The following is a 10,932-nucleotide window of genomic DNA, read 5'->3' on the forward strand; positions in this document are numbered from 1 at the left end:
AAATTTAATTTAGACACTCTGTTGCAATCTCCTTAGTGTAGGAAGAGATTGCATTAAAGATTATAAAATGGGTTGTTCTAAAAAAAATTAAAATTCCCTGACACGACTCATCTGAGTAGGCATGTTCTATGACACAGGAAAATTATCCAAAACGTGCACTGAAGATTAAAAGTAGAGTACAAATGCAAATCAGAACCATAATGAGTTATCACCTCAAAGCAGTCAGAATGGCTAGTATCAAAGACAAGCAATAGCAAGTGTTTGCAAGGATATGAAGAAAGGGAACCCTCCTGCACTGTTGGTGGGAATGTAAATTAGTGCAACGACCAGTATGAAAAATAGCTTTCTTAAAGAGTTCAAAAAGGGGGTGCCTGGGTGGCTCAGTCGGTTAAGCGGCCAACTTCAGCTCAGGTCACGATCTCGCGGTCCGTGAGCTCGGGCCCCACGTTGGGCTCTGTGCTGACAGCTCAGAGCATGGAGCCTGTTTCAGATTCTGTGTCTCTCTCTCTCTGACCCTCCCCTGTTCATGCTCTGTCTCTCCCTGTCTCAAAAATAAATAAACGTTAAAAAAATTTTAAATAAAAAAAAGTTCAAAAAGGAAATACCATATGATCCAATAATTCCACTACTGGGAGTTTGCCCAAAGGAAACGAAAACACTAATTTGAAAAGATATATGTACCCCTATGTTTATTACAGTATTACTTCAATAACCAAGATATAGAAAGAACACAAATATGTCCATTGACACATGAATGGATGAAGATGTGAGATGTGTGTGTGTGTGTGTGTGTGTGTGTGTGTGTGTATAAAATAGACTATTACTCAGCCATAAGAAAAGGATGTGTGATTTGTGATTACATGGATGCACCTAGAGGGTATTATATTAAGTGAAATAAGTAACACAAAGAAAGACAAATACCATATGATTTCAGTTAAATGTGAAATCTAAGAAACAAAACAAGTGAATAGACAAACAAAAAGAAACAAACAGACTCTTAAATACAGATAACAAACTGGTGGTCGCCAAAGAAGAGGTTGGGGAGGGATGGGCGAAATAGGTGAAGGGGTTGAACAGGTATAAGCTTTCAGTTATAAAATACGTAAGTTATGGAAATGAAAAGTATAGCATAGGGAATATAGTCAATAATATTGTAATAACTTTGTGTGGAGGTCTAAGTATATAGTTTCACTAAAAGTCATCGTGAGAAATCAGCACTTAAAAGATTTCCTTATCAGAAGGAAGTGGGAGTGGAGCCTTTCTGGAACCAAAATGTCCATGAGGACCTTATAATCAAAGGTCAGAAGAGATACAAAATTCCTCTCTATGCTGGTGGGACCTAATATAATAGTTCAAGAGCAAATTTACTTGGGGGCCAAAGACATCTTGTACAGCATTCAAGCATGGGTAAAAAAATGACCCAAAGAGGTTTCTCTGTATTGCTGGCCCCGACATGGCCTTCTGTGGTAGCTATGGGGCTGTTCAGCAAAGTTAAGTGGAGAATGTATACATGAGAGCAGAAGTGACACTAAGTCACTTGAAGATAAAAGTTTTAAGAGTCAAAATTGGCTTACCACATTCTCTTTTTTAACATTGTAATTGATGATCATGGAAGCACTTGACAAAATTAAGCCTTCATCAGATTAACTCACTGTGGGACTATGGTGAATAGCCCTCTCACTCCCTAGCCCCTGCTGACTATGCTGGACATATTGCATGAATGAGAAATATACTTTGCAGTTATTGGGTTCTGAGGTTTCCCTTAAGTCAGATTCTGATTCCTTTCATCAGCATAGAGCCTAGCATAAGCAAACCAAAATGAGTATGCAGAAGGGTAGTAAATAAGGGAATTAAAGTAGGCAGTTTGTATTAAGATAACAAAGAGGGAAGTCATGGATCATTTACAGAATAAGATTCAATAGGTCCTTACAGATAATGGGCAAGACTGGCTGAAAAATGGAACATCTGGATCCCCTGGAATAAATATATTTTCTGTTGTTGGATTAATTGAATGGATTCTTTTATTTTATGTCCATTGTTAAAGAATGATCACCTTAAAAAAATTTATTTATTTTTGAGAGAGACAGAGACAGCATGAGTGGGGGTGGGGAAGAGAGAGAGGGAGAGAGAGAATCCTAAGAGGGCTCCATGCTGTGAGCACAGAGCCTGATATAGGGCTTGAACCCAGGAAACTGTGAGATCATGACCTGAGTTGAAACCAAGAGCTGGACACTTACCAACTGAGCCACCCAGGCACCCCAAAGAGTGATTACTTTTAATACCAAGTTGAAATACATGTATTTTGGAGAACTTGAAGGGTTTGACAGTTAATTTAATCTTTCACTCTTGGCAAATGTTCAGTCCGGAGCCACAACTCCCTTCCTCAGAAGTGTACAGTATTGATGTGATCATGGCACTCTGACCCCCCAAGGGCTAAGGGCTTTTAGGATCCTTTACATACAGGGCTATGTGCTGTGACTGTCAATCAGTGGGGGCTGGAGTACAATAGGGAAACCTGCTTGCCAGTTGAACCTGCGGTAGGAGAATATTTAAAGCATCTCTGAGAGAGGAAAGTGTATATACTGTTTTTAAAGACCTTGGGGGAGTTTCCAATCTTCTATGTAGGCTTTTAAAGATTTAGAACAAATTTCATTTCTCATCAATGCAAGCTATGCCAACATCCGGTTTCTGTGTTGAAATTTCAAAAGGAAACTAGAATCTTTGCCTAGAAACTGGTAAAACTTCTGATTTTTAATGAATGTTTTAGCTTAATTTGGCTTGCAAAATTCATAAAATTTGAGAACTGTAAGAACTCTTAGAGATCATCTAGTATATATTATTTTATTTTGTGTATGAAGAAACTGAGACCCAGAAGCTTAAATGGCTTGCCCAAGGCCCTATGGTCAGTGCTGAGAATAAAATGCACTCCCTTTCACGAGTAGGATACTTTTGATCACACCAGGATTCTGGATGCTGTTTCATCACTCATGCTGCTTTAAAAATTTGTATCCTTTTGTTTCATATCAATGGAATTTGAGAACAGCTCATTCATTCACTAGTTTATTCATTCATTCACTTACATTTATGTAGTAATTCTTTAGTATCGTCTTTGGGCATTATCCTCAATTTCTCATTATCATTTTTCAATGAAGAATTCTTCATAGAGTTTAAAATAATAATGAATTTACTCATATCCTTGAGTTAAACACTTTAATTTTGGTTCTTTTAATAATTCTTTATTGATATTGATATACTTGCATTTTTAAAGTCTAGGGTCAGGTGAATTCTGAATATAATAGAAGGAAGTTCTAATATTTCTGCATTTACTTTTAGAAATGAAGCCCATATTTGTTTTTATGATAGAGAACTTCAACACAAATTTGTTGTACAAGTGGCCCTGTTTTTATTTTTTAGTCAGACTTAAGGAAAAAAATTATAACCTGCCCAAATAAATAAGGCAATGTGTTTATTCCATGTGTTAAGCTAACTAATACTGTTGAAATGTATCCATTTATTTTCAACTTCCTGCCATATACAAAAATCACTTGGACTCGGCTTCCACACTGCCATTTGGTGAGAGTGCTGAGTGTCTATGGTGTGGGCAATAAACTCAAGTTTATTAAATGTTGTGAGAGTGCCACAGAAGAAATAAAGGGCACAGGTCTCCAGGAGGTCATAATTTAGTCAAGAAGAAGATATAAAGAAATATAGAAACAATGAAAATTTTATGTTACATATACTTTCTCATCCCTAGAAAAAGATTGCTCTTTAGCCTACAGATGAGCAGTTCAGTCAAGGTGCCAGTCTTTGAAGACTTGAGCATTAATCCAGATTTTGAAGCAAATCTCAGGGAGATATAGGGAAAGGGCAGTTCAGGTGTTACAGTTATTCCTGTTCAAAGGCAAGACTTAGGCTCAAATTCCCCTCCTCTCTCTTTTGAGACCAACTGAATGACCCACTCTGTGCATATGCCCCCTCACCGTGTTCAGATTCACATTCAGGGCCAGTTTCTGAGAACTCACATTTCAGGCTTTACGTGAGGCACCTATGGCATGTTGTCACCTTTGTTCACCTAGTAGTTCTCCCATCTAGGCAGGTCAGCAGGTTACTCTCAATCTTCCCTTCCATGCTATTCATTTTACTCACTACTGGAATCTAAAATATATAAATAATGTGTGTGGGAGAGGGAGAGGGAAAGGGAAAGTGAGTGAGTGAGTGCTACCGCTAGCTCTGGCTCCAGTCCCAAAGATATCACTTAATAGTCTTAGGTACTCACATGTGGTCCACAGACCAGCACCACAGACATCACCTTGTTAGAATGCAGAATCTCAGGCCCCACCCTAGACTTGCTGAATAACAATCTACTGACTCATTTTAACCATTTCCCAGGTGATTTGTATGCACATTAAAGCTTGAGAAGCTGCTTTGGGGGAGCTTTTAAACGTACTGATGAATGGGATCTATTTCAATGCAATTAAATAAAAATCCGCTGACTGGGGTATCTGTATGATTTAAATACTTCCCAGAGTTTCTAGTGTGCCAACAGAGTGAAGCACATTGCTTTACTCTTTCCCAAATATGCCTAAAGATAAGAATCACCTACAGCTCTTATTGACAAAACAGATTCCAGAGTCTAGGTCTGGGACCTACTGAGTCAGAAATCAGAATTTTCAGTATATTGAACAAGCCATTTATTAACAAGGAAGCCCGGGAAACACTGGTGATCTTGTGGTGTTCATTCCTTTTACCTGGTAATCTTGTGGGAGATCATTTTTGTCTCAGAGCCTCTCTGTCCTTTCACTAAGTGACAGGAGGGGATGGACTCACAAAGCAGGGAGGTCAGCATGGAAAAGAGAGAATGTGGGATGAGAGTCCAAAATATCTGATAGGGTGGGAGCAGAGGTGGAGGTAGGACTCAAGTGAGGCATCCCTTTATCTTTATCAAGAGCCATTGCTACTCCTAGATCAGTGACTGATTCTCAACACCTCTAAGTCTCTTTGTTTGGGAAAGGGCTGGTGCTGAAAGGGAACATTTCAGACAAGATAACCATAGTTTCTAGGGGAAGAGAGAGAGCAAATCAGAATGGTTAACTTGACTCTGAGTCTTAGGATTTACTATGAACAGAAGGGGTAGGGACTCTTCAGTACTGGGAAAAGCTGTCCTTTGGATTCCTTTTACTTATATTTAAACCCCAGACTGAGGAATATTGATTTCAAGAATGGGTAGTCTCTTTATTGATAAACGTGACACAAAGGGAAATAATACATTTTTTTTAACACTTATTTATTTTTGAGACCGAGAGAGACAGAGCATGAACGGGGGAGGGGCAGAGAGAGAGGGAGACACAGAATCGGAAGCAGGCTCCAGGCTCTGAGCCATCGGCCCAGAGCCCGACGTGGGGCTCGAACTCATGGAGTGTGAGATCGTGACCTGAGCTGAAGTCGGACACTTAACCAACTGAGCCACCCAGGCGCCCCAAATAATACATTTCTAATACTGGTGTGGATAACACTTATATTCAACACATCTGCCATCTTGATATAGAACACCAGGTTGATTTGACAGGTTATTTCTTCATAAGATTCTTAGCTGTCATGCAAGATCTTGCATTGATTCTGAGAATTATTTATATTGTGTAATAGGAAAATAGCCTGCATTTTAAGTATTTATATATTGAAATGTGTGGAGCATTCTTATAGGTGTTACAGGTAAAAATATTAGAGGATATGGCTCGTACCTCTGAAGCACTTAAAATTTGTTGGCGTGGGTAGGAGGGATTGGTATCAGAACTAGGATGCACAAAAAATAAAAAAAAAAACAGTGGAGCAGAGCATATATTGAAAACCAATGAGAGATTCAGACAGCATGTGCAAAAGAAGTTGAGGGTGCTGTTACGCCTGCCTGTGGGTATTGTGCCTTGGGCTCTCCCTCTAAAAGATGGCTATGTTAACTGGGAGGGTATATTGTTTCATCACCTGTTCTCATTTTTAACTTTAACAATTATTTAACTTCTCTGAATATCAGTTAGCTGAATGCAAATGCTTCCTGGATTTCCCCTGGTGCTAAACTTAAAGGTACTTCAGAGAAACAATGAGTTATCAAGTTTGAATATCTAGGGAAATTACTAGACACTAAGATAATTAGCCTTTGTAATATGCTTGCAAACTGGACATTTGGCAGATAACTATTGTCCTGCCTTCTCATTCTAGCAAGGGGTTGTGATTTCCCGACAAAGGCAGAGGAGTTGCAAAACAGCAGGACTTTGCTACAGTCAGTAATTAATGAGGTGCTAAAAGTGCCAGAGCAGAGGCTCCTAGACGCAGTGTGTGACTCAAAGGGATAAGAAGCCCCCAGAATTTCAAACAAGAGTGTCACTAAAATAAACAGAAAGTCAAGTAAGTCTAGTCTGTGGAATGGGAAATGGTCTCTTGACATGAGGAGTCATCATACAACTGTGTAATACAACGTAATAAGGATTAGTCACTACATTTTGCAACTTGTGAAAAAACTGTAATTTTTTTCTTAATCCTAAGGAAAGTGAGCAATTATCTGCTTTGCGGTATTCAAGGAAGCCAAAATGAACTCTTAATGCCCCATAGTGTTCAAATAAATAACCAATCTGTTACAGGTTCCCACCAGCATGACTTTCCCCTGCCCCTTTAATGTATATTAATCAATCAAGTTAATTATTAATATTAGTAGACAAGCCAAAGCACTTTAGTAATCAACTAATAGCTGGGGACCCAAGGCCTAATGAGAGCTTTCTGTACTGGGAGGAACATTACTGAGAGAGAATGACATAAGGGTTAATTTTGGACTATGAGAGCTGCCTAAAATGGAATGTGTTTTCCTGCAGAGTGGAATTTCTGCATCCATTGGGATGAGTGTTAAGGTATTTTCAAATTAAAGTTTTATGGTTTTTTCTACCATGTTATATCCAAGTTTCTTTAAGTACGCTAAATTTGGGGGTGACAGGTAGTGAAATAACACTGTAATAGGGTCTACCAACATAGGCTAACAGAAGCTCATTTAACAGAGCTCACTAATATACATGGAAATCCATATCTGTATCATCTCTATCTATATCTATATGTTTATAAAGCATATACACATGCACACATACTGTATATGCTTTATGTATGTTCCTCACTAGAATGAGAAAGGACAAAAAAGATTGGATGTAATTTGATTATTCTAGCATGGATATTATTCCTCTGAGGGATTTCACAAATACTTCTCTAATTATTGATGTATGGTACTTAATGCTTCAGTGAAATTGAGAAAAAATTTATGTTGAATAAGTCTACCTTAGACTGAGAATGCAAAACACATGAAAGAAATCTCCTAAATGTGTTCAAAGATTAGGATTTTAGGAGCATTAAACAAGTTATTTGATTTTCTTTTTTGCAATATGGAATGAATACATGCGTATCCTGCCATAAAAGAACTTATGACATTTTCACACTTGCAAATGAATAATGTTTATTATATGTATGAAAAGCTGAATCTCATTGAATTGGGTTAATGAACTTTCATAGAAATTGTAGAACATAAGTGCTTCACAATAGGTTTATTTAATTTGGTAGCATTTATTAAATGCTAGCTCATTAAAAAAACATAACCTGCCTCATACTAAAGGCATTGCTATGAATTTGGAATTTTAATACTTTAAATTAAAGAGCCAGTATTTAATGATGTACTTTAGAGATCTCTGGTCCTGGTACCAGTAGGTGAATGAATTAGAGGTATAAATCAGTAGTTTACTCAACAGAAACATTTTAGCTCTATCCATTAAGAAAAACTGAATTGTTTTTGCTTTTTTTTTTTTTTAAGAAAACTTATAGATTTTTCAGGAGAGGGAGAGTATTGTATCAAGAACTTTCTGTGTTTTAAACTGTGTATTGAAAAGGAATTTACTGGATCAAGTCTTTTCCTCCAACATACTCTAGAGGGAGTCAAATCTAAGAAAGTTATGTTTAATACATTTCAACTGCTATTGGTTCTTTTTAGAAAATTTCTTGGTGGCAACATTGTTTTGACCTTCTTAGTTAAGGTCTAGTCTAGAAGTTAGTTAGAACCTGGGAACTAACAAGGCCATGGTAGAGACTGACTCCCTAAAAGAACCAATTAGCATCTTACCTAGAAAATACCCTCTTCCTTGGTCATAGACTGCATGAGTCAGCCTGTGAACCAATGCATATTTTGGCATGAATGGAGAGAGAGTGAGAGGTAGATGTGGAGCAAGAGAGCATTTATGGCCCAGGGAAAATCTTTCCTCCTAGACTGGAATAATAAACCCACACTGTGAGTCTCAACACTGCCATTAATTAGCTATACGAACTTGCAAATACCATTTATCCTCTTTGAAGTTCAATTTTCAATTCTGCTAAAATAAAAGGTTGAGCCAGAAGGTTTCATATGTAAATGTAATGATATCATTTCAACAGAAGATAGTTTATGGTTTGTCTAAAAGCATGCCTTGAAAATATGAATATAAGCCAGCAGCTCCTAGAAAAATCATAGAAGTCTAGCATTTTGTTCTTAATATCCTGAACATATACACTAAATATACACAACTAGACTATATGTTCTCCCCCCCGCCCCCAGTACATCTTGGACTTTTTCATGTTTGCTTCTTTTATTACAATATTTCTTTCACTTGCAATTCTTTCAGTTTTTCTCCATAATTATAGAAATGGTACATGTTCTTCAGGGTTCTACTCAGCTGGTATGTGCTCCAAGAAAAATGTCTTGCCTCTATGATTTCTGCTTCCTCTGAGCTTTCCTGGCATTTGCTTTAATTTTTAATTTTTCTTTTGACATCTTCTGCTTTGCATTATAGTTTTTTTTCTGGATGCATCTTACCTCTTCAACAAGGCTTCAAGCTCCTTAAGTGTAGGGATCCAGTGATCTAAACTTTACATTCTTCATTTTAAGCAACATGGCTTGCCTATAGGATATGCTCAACAAAAATGTGCTGACAGAATGAATAAAAGAAAGCTATTGAAAAAGAACACCTTTTGTGAAAACTTATTTAAGAAGATATGGAGTCTATTTTGCTGTCACTAATTACAGTTCCTCAGGCTTCATACTTAAATGGTGACACAGCTTCTGTGTTTATGAGGAAATTAGGTTTATGGCATTTGCTTTCTAGGAATTAAGGGGGGAAATATTTTATATTTCTTTTTCTTTTGTACTTTACATATTTATTTCTAAGAAGTCAACAGCTTCAGTTCTGGTCTGTGGCAACTCTAATTTGATATTTACTCAAAAGAAGCAGATTTTGAGTGAATGTTTTTCAGATTTGCACATTTTCACACAGTCTCCTGTAGGTGTAGCCCTCAGAGTTGAGGAGTAGTCAGCATTTTTCTCATAAGGTACCAATTTATTTCCATATTTCAATAGGATCAAATCTCCAAATAGAGATGGACATGGAATTAGAAATTCTTACATTTAGCACAAGATGTGTTTTAGGATTTTGCTTCACATTTTCTTATTGTTGTAACTTTGATTTCTGTTTTTATGCCTTTTTGCTATCTTCCTACTTTCATTTCTACATTTTGTTTTTTCCTTATAGCCCACAGCTACAGCAAGGCATTGTATACTAGGTGCCCAATACATACTTTATTTTGCTTTGATTCTCACTGTTCCTTTTGCTTAACCAGGGTATGGAAAATTCAGGGAAATGAGTGACATATGTGGGCTATTTGTCCTTTTTTTTTTTTCCTTACAGATACCTCCACTCTCAGTGGCCTTTTTCATTACCAACTTTTCATTCTGTATTTAGTTTTTCTGTATTTCTTTTTCAAGTGGCTGCCATTCTGTTCCTTTCAGGTATTAGCTTTCACTGTGGGATCTGCTTCCCCTTGGTAATTAGGAAGGCATAAATCCCTGATGATAAAATATTAAGGGGTGGGATTGAGATTTTTGAGCAGGAAGGCCTTGTGCATCGTCATGTCCTTCACATCATCCTATGAACATCGATGGCTTTACCAGTGGCTATGGGCAGAATGTTCTTCCTTCTACTGATATTGAATCTTTTCGACTTCATTGTAGCTTTCTCACCTCACAGCTCAGCTCAGCTCAGCTTAGGGCTAGAGGCAGAGCTCTATCCAGGTTACTTAATTTTTCTTCTGCTTATCCCTTTGTGCCTCTCTGGACTGCTGTGATGACTGGGGTAAGAAGGCTTTATCCCTATCCAAAAATATATCTGAAAATTGTATCTTATGTTAGTGGTTACAGAGTAGGATCATTGACCGATCACAGAGTTGGAAGTGTCAAACAAGCTAATGTTAAAAGTCAAAGAGAAATACAAGAGTTAAAGAGGGGATAGATGTCCTGCAAGGATCAGCTCTGGTAGGGGTTTTTGGAAGCCTGGATTTCAGTTCTGTCCCTGGGATTTATGTTCCGTTCAACTGCTTTTTCTGGCGTTCCATTGAACTGAGTAGGGTGGACTGTGCAGTATCTAACAGAAACATAGACTGCAGACAATTTGTAGTAATATTCCAGCTTAATTTCTATGTCTTTATTGTAGAATGGAGATGTTTCCATATAAAATCAAAGTGCCAATATGAAAGAAAACAAAACTTCTTTCGTTTTTACAATAAAACTTTGAGCAGAATTTCCTAATAGAGGTAATTAGCATCATCCATGATTTTGGAGTCTTAGTTTCTGATCTTTGACAATTCCTTTAACAATTTGAGGTGTGCCTTTAATGTAGACGAATGTTTGAGTACTAAAGCCAGTGTGACACTACTAAAAAGCAGCCAGCTGTCTACTCTTATGGCATGGTTGGTATCATTCTTTTCTCTTGATTTCTGAACTACTTCAACTTCAGGCTGGCTCCTTATGCTATTGATACAGATATAAGTGGTGAGAAAGTATATATATATGGCCAATATTAATAGAGTAGACATAAATTTTATCATGGA

Source organism: Panthera pardus, unplaced genomic scaffold (assembly GCF_024362965.1).
Source record: "Panthera pardus isolate Hobbes unplaced genomic scaffold, ASM2436296v1 HiC_scaffold_17, whole genome shotgun sequence".
Lineage (NCBI taxonomy): Eukaryota > Metazoa > Chordata > Mammalia > Carnivora > Felidae > Panthera > Panthera pardus.